This window comes from Cryptomeria japonica, chromosome 9 (assembly GCF_030272615.1).
Source record: "Cryptomeria japonica chromosome 9, Sugi_1.0, whole genome shotgun sequence".
Taxonomy (NCBI): Eukaryota; Viridiplantae; Streptophyta; class Pinopsida; order Cupressales; family Cupressaceae; genus Cryptomeria; species Cryptomeria japonica.
The window spans coordinates 594,706,137-594,730,717 of record NC_081413.1 but is presented as its reverse complement, the minus strand read 5'-3'; the positions used below and the strand labels follow the sequence as shown (position 1 = coordinate 594,730,717).

General features: G+C 38.2%; 1 protein-coding gene across 2 annotated transcripts in view; it reads left to right on the top strand.

Moving 5' to 3' along the window:
• Positions 1-428: 428 nt before the first annotated feature.
• Positions 429-24,581, top strand: part of LOC131030145 (uncharacterized) — a 46,269-nt gene continuing 22,116 nt past the window's right edge. For both annotated transcript variants that reach the window (XM_059210954.1, XM_059210955.1), the window contains exon 1: positions 429-1,213. The gene's annotated coding sequence lies outside the window, so the exon portion shown is untranslated. The remainder of the gene's footprint in view (positions 1,214-24,581) is intronic.

Sequence of the window (24,581 nt, the reverse complement as noted above, 5' to 3'; positions counted from 1 at the left end):
AAAAGTAAAATTCGCTCTTAATTTTAAGTCTACAAAGATATTATTTTCTTGAAATTATAATTATTTGATAATGTTGTAACAAATTTATTTAGTTTCTCTACACCATGAAAGAGGGTTACATTTGTAATTTCTTTAAGAAGAAGCTGATTTTTATTTTTCTAAAAAATATAAACATGTCAATTTTTTCTATAGTACCAAAACAATCAATCACTTAAATATCATATCTTTTAAAATATATTTTGATGATCATGATAAATGAGCTTTCATTTTGCTACTATGATAAAGATTTTTTTATTGTGAGACTTGAACATAATATTAAACAGACTATAATAGGAAACAGAGAGTACTACGAAGCCACCATTGAAAATACAAGCTCTGGTTTGTATTCCAGTTATAAATTGCTAGAAGGGATCTTGTGTTTTCTCCAAATTAAGTCCGGAGGAATACAAGAATATGCTTTGTTTGATGCCACTAAACGAACCGCTTAGTACGGTGAAGCCCTTTGTCTGGTAAGAAAGAAAGGGCGTCGGTGATGGAGATAGAAAGAGCCGTGGAAGCTCTGTAAGAAAGGGCGATTGGTCCAGCCGTTTCGTACACTACAGGTCATACCAGCCAATGACAAACAGAGGAAATCCACGTTTGCATCGTCTTGCATGGCCTCTTGAACAGTTTCCACCATTGATTTCAAAATTCAAGCTGTACATTCCATAGTAGGAGACACGCCTTCGGCATAATAAACTGATGACACGAATATGATGCTCTGCATCTCTTGTTACGTGTAGCAAATGTTATCCAACAAAGTTATCACGAGCACGCGGCGGAAGTTTCCTCCTTTAAAATTGTTTTTACTGGGCTCCTCTTATAGAATTGGGTGGGACCACTTAAATATCTATGTTTAGTCGTACCAATCATTTTCAAACCACTTAAATATATATGTTTAGTCTTACCAATCATTTTCAAATTTAATTTTTAACTATTAAATTGAATGCACTTTTAAAATATCAGATTAAAAAGAACTATCTGGTTAAACAGAGTTCGTTCCCGAGAAACCCTCCTCATCCTTAAGAAATAGTGTTTGTTTGACTGGAAAAGTGGAGATTTTGTTCAGTTGGAGCAGCGATATAATTGGATGTGGACTCAGCGCCAATACCACCAGCAACGGAAATGGAAGACTTAATCGAACAAAAGGAACGCATTAGTGATGTTAGAAAAGGTACATAAAGAACAATTTTTATGCAATGTCTATGTGTTGTATATGCTTCTTTCAGTACCCTTTACAGCCTGCATATCTGCGGTGGAGGAAAGTAGGTTAATTTTTCTTTGGGGTCTGATTAAAGATGTATCTGCTAGAAAAATGTTTGGCGAATTGGTTATTGGTTACCGTATTATATTAATTAGAGTTAAGGTTTAATTTTATACAGAAGAAAAGGAAGGGACTAATGATGTTACCCAACGTGTCCAGATCCAGATTGACAGTCCCTTAGCTACTTTTGGAAATGGGTTTTAAACATCATCACTGTATTTTATGCCTTTGAATACCCTTTACAGCATAGCTTTAGATTCATACAATTGTGGTGGAGAAAATTAGATTCATTTGGTTTTTAATATTCTATTAAGCTAAAAACATTACGAGAAAAACGTGAATGGACACAGTTCTGTCAAAGCAGCAGTAATGAAATAGAGAGTAACTGACTATAATAGCCACACAACAGTTGATATCAGATATAGGGGAGCCACACACCAGTTGATCATAATAGCAGAAACAGAGGACTAGTTTTTTTGGTTAGCTAGTGGAAATATGGTACTTCAACTTTAATTTGTCATTGTATTACATTAACTAGTCCTTCATGGTAAAGCTCTTATCACTTTATATTAAATGGGTATAAGGGTTAACTTCTTATTTTTTAAGAATATTATTATAAGGGTTGATAAAATTTTCATAATTTTAAAGGTGATCAATAGAGTGTTAGGGACATTAAGGCAGGATCTTATGAGAGGGCTTAATATCCATTTTGAAGGAGTAGGGTGTTTTATGAAGCAAAAAAATAAAATAGCTTCAGGATTAATTAGGATCTTTTCTTAATAACAACAGTTTTTACTTTTTAGCTTGAAGTTATCCCACCAACTTAAGCTTTTTCTTGTCACTTGTCAATCATATGAATTTTTTAAATTACTATCAATTAGTTTTGTTATTATTATATATTTATTTACTCTCTTGAATTGAATATGCAAACTAATAAAATTAACCAAACTACTGGCTTCCATAAATTTTGAAGCTTAAACTACACAGCAAAATTCACGAGACCACCTGATTTAAAATATTCCTAAAAAATCTCAACAGCACCCACTAAAATTTTTTGGAAGGCCTGTCCATAAGATCCCAACCTAAGACTTTTGGTATTTATTAAAGATCCTCAATTTTTGAAATTTGAATTCTTCTTCCTTTTAGTGCAGTGGTCTTGCACTCTTTTTTAAGTTTCCTTCTTCTGACTGCTTATTAGCCATTTCCTCCTTTACTTACTTTTTCTCCTCACATGTTTTCACTTTCTTTCTTTGTCCACTTAATTCTTGCTTAAGTTCAACTTGTGTTTAATTTTTAATATTGTTTTGATACCTTCGTGTGTTCTCTTTTCTTCCTCGTCCAATTTTCCCTTATCTTTTTTCTGCCTATTTTTTATTGGCTTTTCCTTTATCTTACGCACTTTTCATTTTGTGCTTCTACGCTGTAGCAGTTGGACTTCTCCTCTATTTGTATGTCCCTCCTCTTACTCTCTCGTCAACATATATTCCTTATCCTTTTTATCACATTAGCATGAACTTAGTTTCACCTCGCCTTTACTCATGTTGGAGGTGTGGTCTTCTACTTTCATGTTTGCCTTGTTGTTTGCTTGTTCTTAGTATGTTTCCTCTTGCTGGGTTGCATAAACTTCTTTTTGCAGCATCATCTCTTTATTCTATAGCGCCATCTCACTTTTTTTTTGTTTTTGTGAAGTTGATCTTCATAGCATCTTCACCCCTTCTGTCTATTTCTACAAGTCTACAATCCTTTAGTAGGCTGACATTTCTCCTATGCGTTACTTCTTTGTTCGCCAATCTCTTCTTCATAGTTAATTTGAATCTCCCTCTTAGCACTTATGCAATTGTAACTTCTCCTAGCATTTTTTTTAGTAAAATGTTAGAGTCTCAATAGAAAACGCTTCAACATGACAAGATTAAATAACAAACATAAATTTTCTCCCAATCTCACAACTGGTGAGTTGTCATATCATTTTCTTTCTCCAAATTAAGACAATTAAAAGAAAATGTGTTTTAAAAGCTGGTATTAAGATAAAATATTTTAAAATATTTAAAAAGAAATTAAAATTATTTTTAAATACTTAGAAGGAAATATAGAATCCAAGGGTTCAATCTAAAAAGGTATATCAAGGAGGTGCTTATCTTCATTTTGGAGTCATTCAAGTTATCCTTTTTACATTTGATTTTCAGATTTGAGCAGTTTTTTCAATCTAAGACCTTTTTGGATTCCACATTTGAGATTAAGGATGGAAACTTTTGTTTCCCATTTTGGACGATTCCTTCCAGAGATCACAATTGTACTGATTAGTTAAGGACTTAAGACATTTTTCATTTTGTTACAGTAACACTACAACGTTCGTTGCCAAATTATTTCAATCAAGATTCAAGCGAGAAGCAATTGGTTTGCAAACAAATTTGATGATTGACACTTGTTTACTTTTCAAAAATTATTGCTGCTGTTCATCATTTCCAACTAAATGTTAGGTGCTATTTTGAGAAGGAAAGTTATTGCATACAAATTTTGGCCGGTCAAAGTTTTTGAAACACGGTTTACACAAGAATGCTTAAAGCCTTTTCAGGATGATCTTGCATATTTCAATTCTCACTATATGGCAGTCACAATGGAAATGTGATTGTTGGTTGCAATCAAGGTTAAGATCACAACAATACTTCAACTCTATTCTATATTCTTATTTATATAATCAATCTTGAATCATTCATAAAGTTGCAAGTTCATTTCAAATTTCTTCTCCAGTTTTTCAGTTATATTATAATTAAGAATCTCTGTATCGATGTTCTCTTTCATCCCTGGTATCGTTACAAGTTTGACCAATACTTGAATTGGAAAGGAATTTGAAACATAGAGGATGTGTACGGTGGCTGAGACTACATTTCAAATCAGATTGTGGGAGCAAATGAATGAGAGTAAAGTTCATTCCACAAAAATTTCTACCTAAAATTTTAACGATCAACATGGAAGGTGCAGGCTGATTGCACTCCTGGCTGATTCCACCGTGGAGTGCAATCAACTAGCGTGGAATAAATACAGTGTCCTGTACAAAATAATTGGAGGAAATTTGAGTCTGATTTGGAAAGAAATGTTTTGCCTAATTCTTGCCTCATTAAAACTAGTGTATTCCCCCTTCCATTAATGTTTGATGGATGTCCATACCCATTTCTAAAACTCCTATTTTAGAGTAGAAAGTGAGGATGCTGGCAAAGGATTTCGAGTTTGGTTTACATCCGACAGTTGTTGGATGCGTGAAGTCTAATGGTCATTTGATCATTCATCTTTTCTTTGTCTCATTGTTTTTTTCTCTCTTTTCATATGTGGAGAGTTAAACATTTGTATAAATGATGCGTGTCGACTATGTATTTTGCAGTAACAATGAATAGAATATGTTGCCCTGCTTTCCTGTAGGTGTAATTTTTAATGATGAACCACACAATTCGTTGTGCTGTGTCTATCTTCTGATTGTCTCTATTTTTATTTTGCTGTTTGGTGTTATCTAAATATTCTATTTTCTTTTTAAACTCAACAGTTGATACCAAAATCAAATAGAAGTTGTGGAAAGTAACATGGAGATGGAAGAGGTGGATAAGTGGAGAGCTGAAAAATTCTGTGGTAAAAAATTTTAGAATATAGAAGCTACAACTACAAACCCTCCTAACTCAAAAAGATCTCTCAATTGCATCGAGGGAAAGTCAAAGAAGCCTGAAAAAATGTCTGATGGGGATTGGGATGTGATTGAGATGTTTTGGACAAGAAGGTTGCAGAATCTACTATCCTCTCTCTTTCCCTTGAACAATGTTTTGTTCAATGTTGCAACAGAGAAGATAGCAAAAGATATCTGGAATCGATCGTGTGACATGTATGAGAGGGCTTTGGTAACTAATAGAGTTTCTTAATGAAGAGATTATTGAATTTGAAGATGAAGGAAGGTAGAAATTTTTCCAACCACCTGACTGAATTTAATACCTTGATCAGTCAATTAATTTCTGTAGATATTAATTTTGAAGAAGAAATTAGAGTCATCTTGTTTTTGTGTTCTTTTTTTGATAGTTGGGAAGGAGTGCTTATGACAATTAGTAACTAATAGAGTTTCTTAATAAAGAGATTATTGAATTTGAAGATGAAGGAAGGTAGAAATATTTCCAACCACTTGACTGAATTTAATACCTTGATCAGTCAATTAATTTCTGTAGATATTAATTTTGAAGAAGAAATTAGAGTCATCTTGCTTTTGTGTTCTCTTTTTGATAGTTGGGAAGGAGTGCTTATGACAATTAGTAACTTGGTATCCAAAAGAAAAGGATCCGATGAAAAGGAAGGCATGTTGAAGTTTGATGCAATTCTTCTCAACAAAGACATGAAAAGAAAACATCAAGATACTTCATCCAGAGAGGCTTTGGTATTTAACAATAGGGGGAGATCCCAAGAAAGTGCACGAAATAACCACAGAGGAAGATCAAAATCCAGCAAAAGATCGAAGTCAAGAAGTAAAGATAGTGGTTGCTGATATTTTGGCAAGCAAGGCCACATCAAAAGAAATCGCTGGTCATCAAGAAGGCTGAAAATGAGCCAAAAGAAAATGAAGCAAATGCAGCATATGAAGATAGGTGCTCTTATTTTAATTATAAGAGAATCCACAATAGATGTTTGGGTGCTTGTTTCGAGAGCATCATTTTATGCCACTTCATGTAGGGTGTATTTCAAAAACTATCAAAGTGGTAAGTGGTAATTTTGGTGAAGTTTATCTTGGTGATGCAAAATCTTGTGATATTGTTGACAAAAGGGATATTTTGTTAAAACTGAAAAATGGGAGTGCTTGCTGTTATGGGATGTTAGACATATGTCCCTCAACTCAAAAAAATATTGATTTCAGTTGAGCAATTAATTTCTCAAGGATGTAGTCACTTTCGAATCAAGTAGATAGAAAATGACAAAAGGAGCCTTGGTAATTGCTAGGGGCAGTAAATCACAGTTTGTGTGTGCTAGAAAGTCATGCTGAAGGGGGGAGCTGCAATGGCAATTTTGAAGAGTGATACAATTTTGGACAAGAGGCTTGGTCATATGAACCAAAAAGGCCTTGAGATTTTGCACAATTTGGTTATATTTGGTCCAATAGAAGTAACTTCAATTGATGGGTCTAACTATTTTGTTACTTTTCTAGATGATTGTATTAAGAAGGTTTGGGTTTATATGTTAAATAGGAAGATTGAATTATTTGGCAAGTTTAAGGTTTTCAAAAAAACTCGTGGAAAATTAAATCAGAAACAAAATTGTCTGAAAATGGATAACGGTGTTGAATTCTGTTCCATAGAATTTGACCAATTTTATGAAAAGAATGGTATTAAAAAATTGTTCTTCCACAAGAAAATAGTGAAATGGAGAGTTTGAACAGGATGATTTTGGAGAGAGCTCGTAGCATGCTCTCAAATGCAGGCTTGGGAAAAGAATTTTAGACAGAGCAGTACATATAGCGGTGCATTTAATTAACTGAGGTCCATCCTCTCGGTTAAATTTTGAAGTTGTTGAGGAGGAATGACCGAGAAAGAAGATTTCATACAATCATATGCAGGTGTTTGGTTGTGAAGCTTTTGTTCACATTCCATAGGAAAAGAGGAAGCAGCTTCATGTGAAGTCGAAACAGTGTGTCTTTGTCGGATATGGAGATTAGAAATGTGGCTACAGACTGTGGGATCCTGTTTCGAAACAAATTACACGAAGCCGAGATGTAATTTTTAATGAATAAATTATGTCAAGTTTGTTTGAACAAGAGACTTAACATATCTCTGAAAGTGTGTGCAACAGGGTTGTAGGCATAGGTACATGGAGAAGCAAGGAGGTGGTGGGAGAAGAGAAGGATTCTTCCGAGGAGGATGAGGAGAGTGAAAGTGAATCAATTGATAAGGAAAAGTCGACACCACATGATTCAAATAGTGCACTGAAACAGTGCAATGTTAGAGAAAATTCAAAAGATGTGGTCTCTTAAACAGATCTACCTCTCTTCGCTCTCCCTGACTGAACACTAAATCCTGGAAGCAATGCTTGGCCCCCAGCTGAAGGACAAGGTCATAAAAATCATACCCGTGCAGAATCCAATGAGGGCAGGGCAAATACGCGATTCAACATCTTTAACGACCATGTTGGATTGGGTGTCAAATGCAACAAAGAGGTCGCTGTGGCGACTCTCGGGGCTTTGATTTTGGTCAAACTGTGTGTTATTCCTGTAAGGCAGGTCGGTATTGTAGGTCATCATGATGCTACAGAGCATTTGAGCCGAGTTGTTAGAATGAAATGCCTGATGGAAGAAGGGTTGGAGATATGGATCTTTTCGATGCTAGGGGGAATTTGACGCCAAATGATGCTTCTGGAATGTTTCATGTAATCTGAAGAATTGGAGCCATAGAATGTAAGAAGATAGGGGAGAACGAGAATCTGATGCAAGATGTGGTTTCATAGACTGTAACCATATCAAGTGTTGTCTCTGCATCTGTCAACTTAGGCACTCCAGCAGCTCCTTTATGGCTGGATCAACCCATAGAACAAAAAGTAGAGAAAATTATATAGCCTGCAACCGAAAATTTTAGTGGAGAACAAGGGTTAATCACTGAGCATCAACTTCAAACTCCTTCAGGCCGAGCTGAATTGTTGAATGCCATCAAGTATGGCAGTGAGAAAGGGAAGGAAAATCAATTTCAAGTGGGAAATTTTTTTCCCCGAAAGATTTGGTTAGTTGATTACTTGCGGCAGAAATGTTGTGTAATTTGCAACGACTGCGATCGGTATAACAACAAAGCATCCCAGAATAATAATATATCATATTCACAATAACTCTACGTTAAATTATCTTGGACCCAAAACAACTCAATCGTGGTTATTTCTTGATGATTAACAATAACTCTACATTAAATTATCCTCGACCCAAAACAACTCAATTGTAGTTATTTCTTAATGATTAAGTTATAACCATCGATAAAGTACAAATAAAATGAATAAAAGAAAAGGAACCATTCTCCCGCAACGAAGTTTTCATTCTCCATAGGCGCACGCGAGTACCTTGACAAATTCTATGTGCCATCTAAGACCCTATGTTTAATATATATATATATATATATATAGTTAGGGCTACTAGAAAAATGTCATGTAAAATCCTGCATAGCAGATATTCAGATGGCCAAACTCTGTCAGCATCTACCCGCCCTGCTCTACTTCTGTTGTGTTGTTTCTTTTATTTTTTTCTTCACATGCAGAAATCCGTAGCTTTACGTTCCCTCCTTCCAGTGATATAGATGTCGAAATTAATGCAACCATCAGTCAAGGACGAGGAGATGAGCTCCACCTCACCACAAATCAGCAAGAAAAAATATCGTGATCTCAAAGAAAAAATACCATGAACTCAAAGAAAGACTTGAAAAACTGGGTGATGGTTATGACAACGGTAACATTTTTAGATTATTTAAGAGGTATCGCTTATAATTCGACATTGTAATTGAAAATTTGAATAATAAAGTTTTTTCCGGCAACATACATGTAATTTGCAAATTTTGTTTTCTTTCTTTAATAATCTTATGGGGATATCCTGTCAATGGGTTATTATTACTAGGAATTATTTTTACCTTGAGCCATAGTGACATGGGTTGTTTTTTACATGAGTTATTTCGAATGGGTTATTATGTCGTGGGATATTTTGATTGGAATATTATGTCGTGTAACCACTGTGATCCTGACAGAGAAAAGGTCGAGGAAACATTGAAGGGTCTTAAAGTGAGGGTTACACATAAAAGGTGTTCACAAAAATACACTGTAAGTGGTCTAACGAATTAGATAACTAGAGACCTCAAATTTGAGGTTATTGAAAGTAGTGGATTAAAGAAGAATGTTGGAATCATAGATTGCTTTGTTCATGTAAAGAAGTACACTTCTGCTATAATATCAATTTTTGCCTTGTTTGAATCTGGTTCATAAATTCGGAGATAGATCCAAGTATCTGTTACAAGGTGCTAGTGACATCAATGAGTATGATGTTCAGTGGAGAGTTCTCAGGTTTGCAAAGGTCAAGAGGTCTAAGGAAATGAATCTTAATGTCGATCAGATAAAGAATGTTATGAAAATTAATGTTTGGGTCAGTTCACAAGAGAGCTTTGATAAGTTGGAGTGAAGTAATAAACTTTATGAAGTTGATATGAAAAGACATTGAGTCCGTCTTGCGTCAGAAGACAAACGTGGATAATTCTAAAATTGCTTTGAGATTTAAAGCCTGGCTTGGAGAAGCTAAAGTTTTACAAAGCTTCTCGGCTTTGTTGTAATATGACATTAAGAGTGGACATCATTATCTGTGGTTATATTGGTTGGATTTTAAGTGGGAGATTGTTGGATGTGTGAAGTCTAAATTACCTCTTCATTTCCTTGCAATCTTTTGAATAAAAGATATTGCCCTTTTTTTATTGGATGTATTTTTTAATGGTGAACTACATAATTCGTTATGTTGTGTCTATCTTCTGATTATCTCTGTTTTTATTTTGCTATTTAATGTTATGTAAATATTCTATCTGGTCTTTAAACTCAACACCAGTTGCATTTACTTTCAAGTTTCAGAGAACTTTCAAATAAATTTGATTTGTTGCATATCCTGCGATCATTGCAATCCATGAGATCGCATCCCTTTGATGCGTTCTATCGAAGAATTCACGTGCCTGGTATATGCTTCCACATTTTGGATACACGTATACCAGGGCGGTTGTAATTGCATCGGACAAAAATTCTCTATCCTTTATGCTTTAATGGATGTCCATACTCTGTCTCAAAGCTCCCATTTTGGCGAGCAAGCAGGGAGGATTCTGGCAAATTGTAGAATTTGGCTTTACACCTGCGTATTGCATTTGCTCAAAGGATTTTAAATCGCTTATGACAAATCCATTTTGTGCATACCCTGCAATCATTGTAGTCCTTGAGGAAGCATCTATTTGAGACATTTTATTAAAACAGTTGACATGCTTTGAATATATCGCTGGCAATTGTGAATTCATTTACTTTTAGATTTCTGTCAAAATTTGCACTCTTTTTCTTTTTCCTTTTCCTTTTCCTTTTTGTTGTTGCTGCTTAAGATTATCTTTTCAATCTGAAATGTGCCTACACCAACATAGGAGAATCATGTTTTTTCCTAAAATTTTTCATGTTTGTAAGGTTCATGGTAACTCAGGATTAATGGTTTCTCGAATGCTCTTGGAAAAGCCGAATCCCAAGTTGTGCGCAATGTGGAGGAGTGGGAGTTTCGTGAGGAGATTTTTTGGAAACAAAAGGTTCGAGTTGATTGGCTTCAGGAAGGGGATAGGAATTCTGCTTTTTTTCACCACTCGGTTCAGGTTCGTCGTAATAAGGGGTATATTTCCTTTTTGGTTACCTCAGAAGGGCTTCAGATTTTTTCTCTGTTAGCTATGTCTCGGGAGGGTCGTCATTACTACTCTGATCTTTGTACTGAAGATTCCCCACCTGCTGTGGACGAGGAGCATTTGATTCTCTCGTGTATTCCCTCTCTGGTGACCGATGCTATGAATGCCTCTCTCATTCGTTCGATTTCTTTTCCTGAGTTAGAGGATGTTGTGTTCGGAATGAACAAAGGTAAAGCTCCAGGCCTAGATGGTTTTCCTGTTGAATTTTTTCAAGAGTTTTGGGATATTATTAATCTGGATTTATTGGAGGTGGTTCGGGAATCTCTTCGTTGTAAGCAGATGCTCCGAGCTTTGAATTCTACTTTCTTGATTCTCATTCCAAAACAGGATGGTGCTGATAAACTTGAGTTTTTTCGCCCGATTGCTCTCTGTAATGTGGTATATAAGATTATCACTAAGCTGATTGCAGAGAGGCTCAAAAATTGTCTTCCTCTTGTGACCTCTGAGGAACAAGGGGGTTTTGTGGTTGGTAAACAAATTCTGGATGGGGTGGTGGTGGCTTCCGAGGTTATTCACTCTATGGCGACCTCAAAGGAGCATGCTATCTTCATCAAATTGGATATGGCCAAAGCATATGACAAAGTTAAGTGGAGTTTTCTTCAGAAAATTCTTTTAGTCTTTGGTTTTAGCATAGAGTGGGTGAATTGGACTATGAGTTGTGTTACGTCTTCGTCTTTCTCGGTTATTGTGAGGGGTTTCTCGTGGTCTTCGTCAAGGGGATCCTCTTTTGCCTTACTTGTTCATTATTATGGCCGAGGGTTTGGGTCCCTTTCTTATGTTTCGTGCTTCTTAGGGCCTTATTCATGGTTGGCAATGGGGCAATGGCTTGCCACAGATCTCACATCTCCAATTTGTAGATGATACTGCATCTTTTCGGCATGCCTTGGATACTTACCTTGTTGCTTCTGGTCAGAAAGTCAATGAGCATAAATCTTCCATCTTCTTTTTTAATACTCCTCCGGCCATTCAGAGGCGGATTGCTGATATTTTGCGGTTTCAGGTTGGGTCTCTTCCCTTTGTTTATTTGGGTATTCCTCTTACTGTTGGAAGACACCCCAGGTCTTCCTGGCAGATTCTTCTTGACAAGTTGCGTTAGAAGGTTAATCATTGGACTCACCGGTGGCTATCTACTGCTGCCATATTGACTCATTTAAAATCTGTTATTCAAGCTTTGCCTATTTACAAATGTTTTGCTCAAGTTGCTCCCATGTATTTCCTTAAGGAATTTGATTCTCTCTCTTGGTAATTTCTTTGAAGTGGGACTTTGTCAATTGCTAAATGGAGCCTTGTTAAGTGGGACACTGTGTGTAGTAGGCCTAAGAATGAGGGTGGACTTGGTTTACGTTCTGCTATTGTAAATAGGCAAGCTCTGTTAGTTAAGATGAGAGGGGGGGGGGGGGGGTGAATCATAAAAACTCACAATGCAATATATTTATCAGATTCAACCTCGGTAACCTTCGCTGATATGCAACTATAACTATAAATCATTCAAACTCATAAACAGATACACTTAAGACATCATAACATATTTAACACCAGATTTAACGTGGAAACCCAAATAGGGAAAAACCATTGTGGGATTTCGGACCCACTAAGAAATATACCCTTCTAGAGTATGCTCGGTTAAAAGCTAATCCTGTTAAAGATTACAAACACATTGCTAGATGTGACCCGGTTAAGGGATTTCTCTCAGACTTGTTAGAGTCTTACACTTTGTTAGAAGTGACCTTGTCAAAGGATTTCAAACACTCATTTAGAATGTTACCTTGCTAGAGGGTTTACAAATAAGACTGTTAAGTCCACTCGGTTAAGAGATTTCCTGTCACTTACAAAATAAACAACAGTAATAAAATATATCTGCAACTTCACATCTGAAATGCTAAAGCAGATTCTATTTGCTCAAAACAATCTTGTCATATGACTTATCTTGTCCCTTGTTGGGCTTGCTGGGCTTCTCAATCTGTTCTTCAATCAGATCTTCAAGCTTCTGTGCTCGGTAAACATTACTGTAGCATCATTGTGCGTACATTTGCTCGCATGCATTGTTCATCAACAATTCCTTATTTGTAAACAATTTCTAACTGCTTAATCTCCTTGATCACATTTTCCATGATCAATTTTAGCCATCAGATCTTCAAACTTGACTAGGTTCAATGTATCCTTCGATCTGAAAAATGTTTTACCTCGCCTTGAAACTTGCATTCCTTCCTTGGAACTTGTGCTAGGTTATTGCGGTTCAATCTGTGCTGTAGATCTTCCTCTTGATTTTCCATGTCGTCGATCCTCAACAAACTTCTTGCGCGGCATACCAATCATTTATTCATCTCCAGCTCATCAGCATCCTTCATTGAATAATGCTTTTATTCATCCAATGCGATCTATTATAACTCGGTTTTACTCGGTAAATATTGAACTTCACTCGGTAGACATTCTGCCTTCTTTAAACGATATCGATAACCTTAGGGTTTACTGACTAGGTTCTTTGCTCAGTGACATAGTATAGTATTAAACTTATAATCAACAACATATGTAGGATATCAAAACAATCAAAACAACATGATCTCATCATTGTCCAACTCGGTAATAGTTGCCCATTGAATAACTTATTACTCCCCTTCATTATTACATTCATTCCGTGTCACTTACCGACATCTTTATACTTGTCAAAACATACTCATTAAGATATGGCAACATCATACTGAATCAGAAGATCAATTGCTTGACATCAATGACAAAATAATATTATTAAGACAGTTATATCAACAATCTCCAACAACCTTCTCAATATCCTCATACCAACAAACTTACAGAAATGCCAACAATCTCCCTTTGTGAAAATTCTAACAAGCTCTTGCTGCTAAGTTATATTGGCACTGGTGCACTAGTTAGAATCAACTTTGGGCTTGTATTCTCACCCATAAGTATCTTCCAAATGTTAATGTGTTTGATGTTCCTTTCTTTCCTGTGGAGGGTCGTGGTTCTATGATCTGGAATACTTTGAAGTTGGGAGCTCAGTTAGTTAAGAATGGGCTCTTTTGGATCTGTCATACAGGGTCTCAAGCTCTTTTTTGGCTGGATTCCTGGGATGGTCATCCTCCTATCCTTTCTACTCATCCTCATCTTTAGTCCCTTTCTGATATGTTTACTGCTGCTCGCTGGGATACTGTCGATCATTATAAGATGGCTCATAATGGAGGGCTGGTGGCTCGTTTTCATTGGAAAAATCCTTCTAAATGGCCGCTTGGAGGTTGTGCGGAAGATAGAAAAGAGCTGACTCAAATTCTTGAGGCTCGTGAGTGCACCACCTTGGCAGGGAATGATGTTTTGGCTTGGGCAAGTAATGATCTGTCTGGAAAGTTTTCTGTTTCTATTGGCTATGTTGAGTTGGTGCGGCGGACTTTTGGGGACATTCAAGTCCCTTGGTGGAAGCAAGTTTGGTATAAGTTCTCTTGGCCAAAATGTAATTTTTTCATGTGGCTTGTGGTCCATAACCGGTGCGTCACCTGGGATAATTTATGTAAGCGTGGTTTTCAGATCCCCTCGATGTGTGTGTTGTGTTGTAAAAGTGAAGAGAGTGTCTCTCATCTCTTCTTTCAATGTTCGTATTCTAGACATATTTGGCACTTTTGGTGGGAGCTGTGTGTTGTGACCATTTCACACATCGCCCCATCGCAAATGGGGACCCCCTCTTTTTGTTTGTTTTTTGCTCGTTTTCGCTTTCGTTTTTAGGGTTTTGTTAGTTAGTTAGTTGTCTGGATTTAGGGCCAAGCCTTAGGGTTTTAAATATTGCCTTTTCAAGCCAAAATCCAGTCACTTTTGAGAGCTTTTTGAGCTTCTTTTCTAGAATGCAAATTTTAAATGCAATGAATTCGCCAAAATGGTCTAATTTTCAATTGGAATGTTCATGCAGAGCTTAAACTTGTCTAAATGCTGACCGTCAATATGAATTTTTGTCTGACTGAATATTTTGACCAAATTTTGACTTTTTTGAAGTTTGATCCTGGGCATTGGAATTGATTTGTTTTCGCCTCGTGAAGTGTTAAAATGTGAAAAATCTTGTTATTTTGGCCTGTAGGAGCAAAATCGCTCCTGTCCCTCAGTGAAGGACGGGAGCTCAATTTCAAATATCTTATTGTCCTTGCAGAGTCCAGACAAATTTTACGTTTGAAGTGATAGAGAACGACAAGATCTTTCATTTGAATATAAATTGAAGATTTTCATGAGCACAGAAATGTCTCCAGGAGGAAAATCGCCCCTGTCCCTCAGTGAAGGACCGGAGCTACAATTCAAATTTCATCTTGTCCTTGCAAGATTTTGAAAACTTAATGATTTGAGGACGTCCGAAGGAAGATACTTTGCCAAATGAATATAATTTGAGATGCAAAAAACGAAGGAAAATGACCTATATTGACTAAATCGCTCCTGTCCCTCTCCAAGGGACCAGGGCGAGGTACCTTGTAGCTCTCGTCCCTCTCCTAGGGACCAGAGCGATTTCCTCCATTTTGCAAAATCCAGACAAGGGTCAAGGCAAGTTTACGTTCAAAAACGAAGGAGAACATGAGATGAATGCATTGAATATAAATTGAAGATTTTTGGGACGTCCATACCAATGCTAAATGCCTAGTTCGCTCCTGTCCCTCAGGAAGGGACCAGAGCGATTTTTGATATAATTGCCTTTTTTGCAAAATTACAAACAATGTCAAGGCATGGGCGGATAGAGTAAAGAAGGACGAATCCGTTGAATATAAACTTAGAGCATGGCAAAGTAAGATGAAAGTCACAAGGGAAGGATCGCTCCTGTCCCTCTCCAAGGGACCAGGGCGATACAATGGTGATGATACGTTCCTCCAAAGTTCAAGGTCGTCCCTCCAAGGTTCAAGGCCGATCCAAGCCAGGACGAAGGGTGGCGAGGACATTTCAAGGCATTTCCATCAAGCGCAACGTTGCAAAGGTCATCACATGGAAGGATTTGCACTCTAAAGACCTAGATCGCTCCTGTCCCTCTCCAAGGGACCAAAGCGATATCTACATAATGGCGTAAATTTCAAAAGGCAAACAAGTTTCAAGTTACCAAGAGGGTCGAAAGGACATTATTCCACGCAATGAAGATGATTGCAAGTTGGTACAAACAAGAACAAGCATGTTATGATGAACTTCGCTCCTGTCCCTCAGGAAGGGACTAGAGCGATATTGATATATTAGATTAATCCATGCAAGATTTACATAAAGACAAAGATACACAAGGTTACATATGCTCCAGGACATCGTTTGAAGACAATTTGCAAAAGTTTTTAACGTCCAAACATTGCTAATCAAGGTAAAAGTCTCCCATCGCTCCTGTCCTTTGGACAAGGACCAAGGCGATCCTATCAAAACACTCACGTTCCTTCAAAGATCAAGGCGAAATGAGGATAGGAAATGCGAAGGACAACGTTTGAAGGACATTGCAAAGGAGATCGAAGTTTAAAAGTCGCCAAGATCAAGGAGAAATGATGGATCGCTCCTGTCCCTCTCCAAGGGACAAGGGCGATGGTCCCTTTAATGCATCCAAACACATAATGAAAGCCAATGGAAATAAACGCAAAGGACACGAGCAATGATATTTCGAAGGTCAAAGATGCAAGGTGAATGTGAAAACATGGAGATCGCTCCTGTCCCTCTCCAAGGGACCAGGGCGATAATGGTCATGGGATGCACTTGCTCGCACAAGGAAGAAATTCAAGTTCGAAGGACCACCAGATGATCGATTTGGGACGTGGAAATGAAGGGGTTGAATGTTGAAAACGCAAGAATCATGCCAAAAATCATGGATCGCTCCTGTCCCTCTCCAAGGGACCAGAGCGATGAGGTACGTCCCTTTATTTTCAAATTTTGGCGCCAAATTAAGGCAATTCGAATTTTCTTTAAATGCTAAATCAATTTAAAAATTGAAAATCCATTTTTTATTGGCATTTAATGTGGCGTTAAACATTTATCAATTATTTTTGCCTTATTTAAAAATCGAAATTTACAATTTAAAAACGCAAGGCATTAATAGTTAATTATTTAATTAATAAAAAATCGATTTGAGCGCTCATATATGGAGGTCGGCCTTGTTATGTCATTGCAAATCATTTAAAAAATGGTTTTATTTTTATTAAGTCGGCCTAAGGGGTAAAGGATGCAAGCGCTATATAAGGGGGGTAAAAGTTATCATTTCTACATCATTATTTTACCTTCCTTTATGCGAGTTGACAAGAGGCGAATATAGTACGAGTTTCATTTATCCAAGGTGGCGAAGACACTCCAAAGGTGGTACGAATTGCATTGAAGACCAAGGGTGGCGCGCTTAGACATTCCAAAGGTGGTGCGACTTCAAACCAAAGGTGGCGTAGACATTCCCAAGGTGGTGTGAGGCGTGCGAGGTGTGTTTAAAGAGGTGCGAATTGCATTGAAGATCAAAGGTGGTGCGAATTCGAAGACCACACCAAGAGCGAATTTGAAGATCCATTTGAGACCACGTCCAAGGTGATAATTGAAGATCACATTCCCTCCAGAAGTGGCGAAATCAAATTTGAGGGGATCATATTGAAGATTATCTTTATACCTCAATTTTGCCTAGGCAAATTTTGTTTTTGCATTCTAGAGTTAGCTCTCTATCGAGGTATGGCGATTTAATTATTATCGTTTTATTCATTCATCGTCATATTTCAAATTTTGAATTTTAAATCTCTTAGCTCAATCGTTGTATTTTAGGAAATGATAACTCTAGGGACTTATCATGAGGTTTCCTAAAATCTATCTCTCTTATCTACGTTATTTATTGCAAAATCTATTTCTTATAATGAAATGTTGTATAGGTATGGCAACCCCAAAGGCGGGAGCATCCACCAGTCGCTCGGCTCTCATGAAAGAAGATCAGAAGACTGAAGAAGTGGAGACCAAGATCGTGTCCAAGTGGAGCAACATTGGAGATACAAACTTGGGGAACTTTAGCACGAAGAAGTTCCGAGAGGTCCCTTACATCGGCAAGCCATCACCTGTCGCCCGGAGAATAATAGAAAGTGGCATCATTAAGGCGGCCGGTTTTCCTCCAGCCATTCAGTGTCACGAGTTGATGATCGAGTGTGCCCGTCATTACAATCCACAGTCCAGGACAATTGTGTCCAATGAGGGAAACATTTTGGCGTACCTTTCAGAGGAAGCCATAAGTGAAGCCTTCCATCTTCCAGAGCACAGGGACATGATATACAAGAGCATTGAAGGAGCCAGATCAGTGTACGATGATGATCCAGATGCTTGTCTAAGCATAATCAACAAGAACTGGCTACTCAAGAGTCGTCCCCGTCTGAGCAAAGTACCGAACACACCACACCGGATCGATTTCCAAGAGGAGTACAGAGATTTGATTACCATGCTCAACAGAGTTACAGGAGCACCTCATGCCTTCTATTTTGAGAAATGGATGTTTTATTTCATCCAGGTGATTGTTCAAGGGAAGGGTACAATACATTGGGCTAGGATAATTAGCCATTGCTTAGACGTACAGTTGAGAAGACTCAGGGCTACTAAGTCCTTCCACATGAGTTCATATGTCATCTATGCCTTAATCAGGAGCGTTGAGTACGCAGGACTACCTCACAGAGGAGTGATTGGAAGAGGACCCGGCGAGGTCAGAGTTTGTGAATCCTATACCCACTTGCATCATCCACCAGGGAAGAACTACAAGTTAATCAATGATACTTTCACGATGAACATCACAAGGACGTTGCAAGGAGGGATTCACAACAGATTATCTCAGGATGCCCAGGAGTTAATCAAGAGGTACGGTGCTTGGTTCATTCAGTTTCCCAAGTTCACTTACATTAGAGTGTATGGATGTCCTTTACCTCCATACATGTTGCCGAGATACCCGACAGACAGGATTGTGTTACTTGAAGTAACAAGGCAGTTGGCAGCATATGTGAAGGCATTCAGACACCGACATCAGAATGGAGTTCAGGTACCTATTATTTTGGGTAATTCAGTTGAGGTATGTCCCAATGTCTCAGCCATGGATGACGCAGAGAGGGAGTTAGCCTTGTATCCTTTTTCATCTTTTGCTTGGAGGAATAGTTTTGATCCTCATGGACATTTAGAGGAGACAGTCGGTAGAAGATTTAGACATGAGTACCAGATTGAAGATTTTATGATGAATCTCCTAGATGATCTCGAAGTGAAACGTAAGATACATTCTAGGTTGCCTTTGGATTTCATCAGGAAATGTAAGATTTACAGAGTAGCCGACCAAGCTCAGGACAACGGCAGGCACATCCAATCTTCATATGATAGAGAGAGCAAAACAATTAGTTTGAATTGGAATGAGCCCGAGGCCGTGGATTTAGATGAATTGATGGCACCAGTCTTGTCTTGTACTCGCAGATGGGTAGACATTCAACATCAGAAGTTGAGAGAACAAGGCATAGCCATGTCTTTTACTTTGGAAGAAAAGCCAGCCGAAGGTGGAGCCAGTGTTAGTGAAGGCAATCCTAATCCTAGGAATTCAGGTGAAGGTAACCTTCGATGTGCCAGTGAGGGCAATCTCCATTCGAGAGGTTCAAAGAGAAAGGAAAGATCAGAAAAGAAAGAGCCTTCCAAGAAAAAGCAAGGTGCTAACAAAGATCAAATACCAGGTACTTCTTCCAGGCCAGAAGATAGAACAGTTCGAGTGGAAGAATCCATGGAATCGATGGTACAGAATGACAGACAGGAGGAAGAACAGGCACAGCATGTTTCATCCGATGGATCTCTTCAAGACTATGATTTAGATAATGATAATGAAGTAACATCTCCTCCCAGACAAGAAGAAATAGTACATAAAGAAATTCAAGTTCAAGAGACAAGATCAAATATCCCAGATTGGTTGAAGGAAAGATTGACTAAGGTGATCGTAATTGAGGATGAAGACAGTGCAATTGATTTAGAGAGCCTCGTGGGACGTTCACATATGACAACAGAGGAAAAGAAGGCTATAAGGATGTCCAAGATGATTCGAGATGAGACTGGATCTAGAAAACTGCAGATAGCTACACCGGCAGCAGACAAATATGAGGGTGAGATCCTAGCAGAAGACTATCATATACAGACTATTGAGTTAGGACCATTCACAGCAGAGCAGACTTTAGATGATGCCACCGACACATTTGAGGCATTGAAGGATAAATTTAGAGAAGAAGTGGAAAAGAATAGAAAGCTTGAGAAAGAGGTCGGTGCATGGAGAACATATTTCAGTCACATCAATGAACCTTTGGGACGTCAGGATCCAGTTAGATCACCATTGCAGGCATTACCCCTTCAATCAATCAATGAAGCAGAAAGATTCAGGAATATGGTCCAGCGTACATGTAATTGGATGGATAGATCTCACACGGTGGCCATTGAGTTTATTACAAGGATGTCGAAGATCACCCACCAGGCTATCCAAGTTCTTGAGATAATCCACAGATTGATGGCAACAGTAGCTGCATTTGCCCATACCAAGGACGTTGTCATTCCTGTCTTGAAAGTTATAAGACATACATCCAGAAGAATTTTAGCACAAGAGAAGATCTTGGAAGGCGATTCTCACAGTTTGTTTCAGTGGTCAACCTTACTCCATATAAAGAGTGTTCTCTTTGAGGACATCAGTATTAGATGTGGTCAAGTTGAGGAGGTGATCAATCCGATCCAGGACAGAGTATTTGAGGTACTTCGTACCATTCCTGGCAGAAGGATCGAGGTCGAGACAGATGTGGATTTACAAGAATTTGAAGATAGGATCAAGATCATCTTTCGCAAGGACGCAGATGTTACAGATGAGCAGTATGATCAGATGTATGCCACCATGCTCCTAATTGATAGAACTAAGGAACTTGAACCCACTTGGGACACAGCTCTTCTAGATGCATTTGATCAGGTTATCCATTTAGAAGAGAGTATCAAGAATCTTCCCGAGATTCCAAGCACAGAAATCGAAGGAATCGTGACAAAATTCATTGCATATGCTAAGAAAGAGAATTGGAAAGGGAATAAGATTCTAGATGAAAGGTTGTTACAGATGACATGACATCTTATTTCTCATTGGCTGATACCTCCTAGATTTTTGTGCCAAATTTAATATTTGGCTATGTATTTAATGTTGTTCAGTAAAAAGGAGGTCATTTGTAACAAACCCTAATTAGGGTTTAGGTGTCATGATCTTGTCCGTTGATTTACTTTCAATCTGGACCTTTCATTGTAATTGGGGATGCTATTTATACCCCCATTTTTTCATTTCATTTATAATAGAAGAGTCAATAGAAAAATAGAGAATAGAGTTGAGAGATTAGAGTTGTAAGCAATTTTTATTTTATAGCAAGATTGAGTCTTGAAGAGAGAAGTTCAAGCAATTGTTGTATATGATGACTTGGAAATCAATAAAATATTGAAGTTATGGTGTTTTGTTGCAAATTTCTTAAGTTATCTTCATGGTTGTTGGATGTACTTGAATCACGCTCAATCGAAGTAGTTTGTTAATTTGAAAGACTAAGTGTGAGATTTGATATTTGGTAGGATTCGCAATCCAAACCACTAGCTTCTTGCTGATTGTAGGAACGCCTTGCGTGGTCGACTGGAAAACGTTTTGAGTCCTTAACCTTCAAGCATTTTCGCATCTAGGAGATGTACTTTCGTAGTAGTGTCCTCGGTCTGTGATGCATTGAATACCATTATTACCTTAGAAGATCGCACTAATTTCAATTGAGTTGTTATCTTATGGCAAAATTGAAATTGGTTGAGTCTTGCCAAATCTCATTCATGCTAAGTCGTTCATAGGGCTAGATTAGACTTCCTTAAACCCTGTCCTTTTTCCATTTTTTTTTTGAAAGTTCTTTTTAGATTAGTAAAACCTTTGAACTTTTGAATCCGTAAGAAGCCTTGAAGGAAACAGCAAATCACATCATACCACTAAAAAGCTTGTCCACACGTGGAGACCCCACTAAAAGAACCTTGGAGTCCATCTAACTGATCCTTTTCGCAGATCTTCAGCAGTTAGAGACTATTTTCTCAAGAGAGGATAAGATGCCTGTCGGTATTTTATTCTGTGTATGATTGTGTACAAAATACACGTCAACACTGTGGAACCAATCCTGTGGGCATGTCTATTCTTTGGCTGAGTTTTTTGCACGTTGGAGGACGGCCCCGACCAAAAGCTCATTTCTTCAAGTTGCTTTTATCTCTTGGCCCTTCTTTTATTATTTGGCATATATGGTTGGAGAGGAATTGTCAGATTTTTCAAGATGTGTTGCTGGGAACCCACCCCTTGTGGTGGAAAATTCTCCTCTTTGGGAGAAACCATTTCTGCAAAATGTGATTTGTCTGAGATTGTGGATCTAGGTGATGTTAGTTACTACAACCGGCTCCATCTTCCTCCTCCACATCGCCAACTCATGAGAATAGATGTTGACACCCTCTTTGGAAGATAAATCGGGTGGGGAGGTGGTGTCCTCTTCAACAGGGCATTCTAAAAATTAACATGGACGGTTCTTCTCAGGGAAACCTTGGTCCTGCTGGTATTGGTGGCATTGGTAGAGATAGCTTGGGGAGCGTTCAGTTTCTCTTTTCTATTTATAAAGGCTGTCACACTAATAATTTGATGGAGGCTCTCGCCATTTTATTTGCTGTGGAGCATGCTTGTGCTCTTGGCTAGAGTAGGCTCATTTGTGAATCTGATTCTCAGGTGGTGGTGAATTTGCTGACTCGACAACATTCTTCGGATGTTAGCTGGTAGTTGAGTTTGGTTGTTAATCAGGTTCTTCATTTGTGTGATTCTTTGGTTTCTGTTTCTTTCACGCATATCCCTAGGGAGTGGAATGGTGTTGCCGATTGTCTCGCCAAATGGGCTTCTGAGCACATGCATAATTGGTATATTGTGGATAAGGGTCAATTACCCCTAGATTTGTCTCATCAGTTAGATCACTTAGTGGATCTTGACAGGGCTGTTTGAGGCCCTTGCTTTGTATTTGTTCTACTTTGAATAAATTTTAACCCCTCTATTTCAACTCAGGATACTTATTGAAGTCAGAAATAGGCACATACCACAGTAGCATGATTAGATTGCTTTCTGAAATTGCTTCTCTCTATTCTGCTCTCCTCGTTTGTTTGGGTATGGCAATTTAGGAATCATCAATTTAGTTAGGGATGTGCCCAGGTCAAGATAGCATGATCAGAAAAGGAGGTTACAACTTGGGCCAATTGGATATCTGGGTTCTATTTTTTAAGTATCTTTTGGTTTTTTCCTGATGTTAAGAAATTATAGTTCATCTTCCCTTAAAAAATCTGTTAAAAAGAGTGTTAAGAAGAACACTTCGGCCTTTTATGAGACCACATTTCTTTGAGACTGAAGCAGGGACAAAACGATCCTTGCTACCAAAAGCACACACTCACCCAGGCAAATCACTGCCCTCAACTCAGATACCAATAACATAAGACTGCAGCAAAACTACTCAACTTTGTTCAAATTTACTTCACAAGAAATTTTACATCTGCAACAAATTAATTACCAGCTTGGACTTTTCCAACTCCTCACTATGCACAACAATTCGTTATCTCGGTCTAGTACCTCACCAGACAAGAATCAAAGCAACTATACTCTTCATTACAAAGCATTTAACTGCTCATACAAATGACAAAATCACACCTATGTCCATTCAGACATCAACTCTTTACTCACTCATCTCCTCTTGCTTTTCGCAGCCCCTTGTTGTTCTCCCTACGCATTTTATGTCCCACGCGCAATATGCTTATCTCTCCTGTGCAGGCCTTGACCACCTTATCACGCAGTCCCCTCTTCTTGGGTCGCTGCTACACCCACACAACTCAGCCGCACACTCCTTACAGCTTTGGCCGATGCCTCCATCATCGAGGCCCTCACTACTTCGCAGCCTCCCCTCTTTTTACTCTGTAGTCTGCAATTTTATATCTTTGGTACGCAGATCCCCCTTCTCTTTCCGTGCCTACGAATTTTCTACCCTCACATTTCTGCGGTTACAAAACTCCCAACCACCGAATTTTCAAAAACCTCTGCCCCGATTCCACGACCCGCCACTTAAGAGTTATACACGCACCTTTGAATGGTGACAGTTACAATTTTTCGACCTTGCTCAACACCTAGGAAGGATGTTGGCAACGGTTGAGTCTTTAATTCCACATTTTGCATATATGGACTTCTTCCCTTATCCTCTGACAGATGTTCATACCCTATTTTACCATTTGGCACACGAAGGCAGCATGCTGGCAACGGTTATGGGAACGTCGATGCTTCTGTATCATTGGCATAGTTCACATACTTCTCTATGCATTCACATCTTGCATACACGTCTACCAGAACATTTCCAACTATAATATCTGACAAAAATACCCATTCCAATACGCTTTGATGGATATCCATCCGTTGTTCCAAAGCTCCCATTTTGTGCATATTCTGAACGCATGGCATTCCATGAAATCACTTTTCTTTTGAGGCATTCTATCATATTGTTCACGTGTCTTATCTATGCTTCCACATTTTGCATACATGTCTGGAAAAGGTCATGGAAATTGGCTTTACAACTGCCAATTGCATTTGCTGGAAAGTTTCTAAGGCCTTATCAAAAAATCCATTTTGTGCATATCCTGCAACCATTGCATTTAATGAGGCCTCATCTCTCTGAGGTTTTATATCAAACAATTCACGTGCCTTGTCTATGGTTCCACATTTTGCATTCATGTCTAACAGGGCAATTGCATCTATAACATCTGACAAAATCCCTTTTCCATCATCCTTTGATAGATGGCCATACCCTGTTCCAAAACTC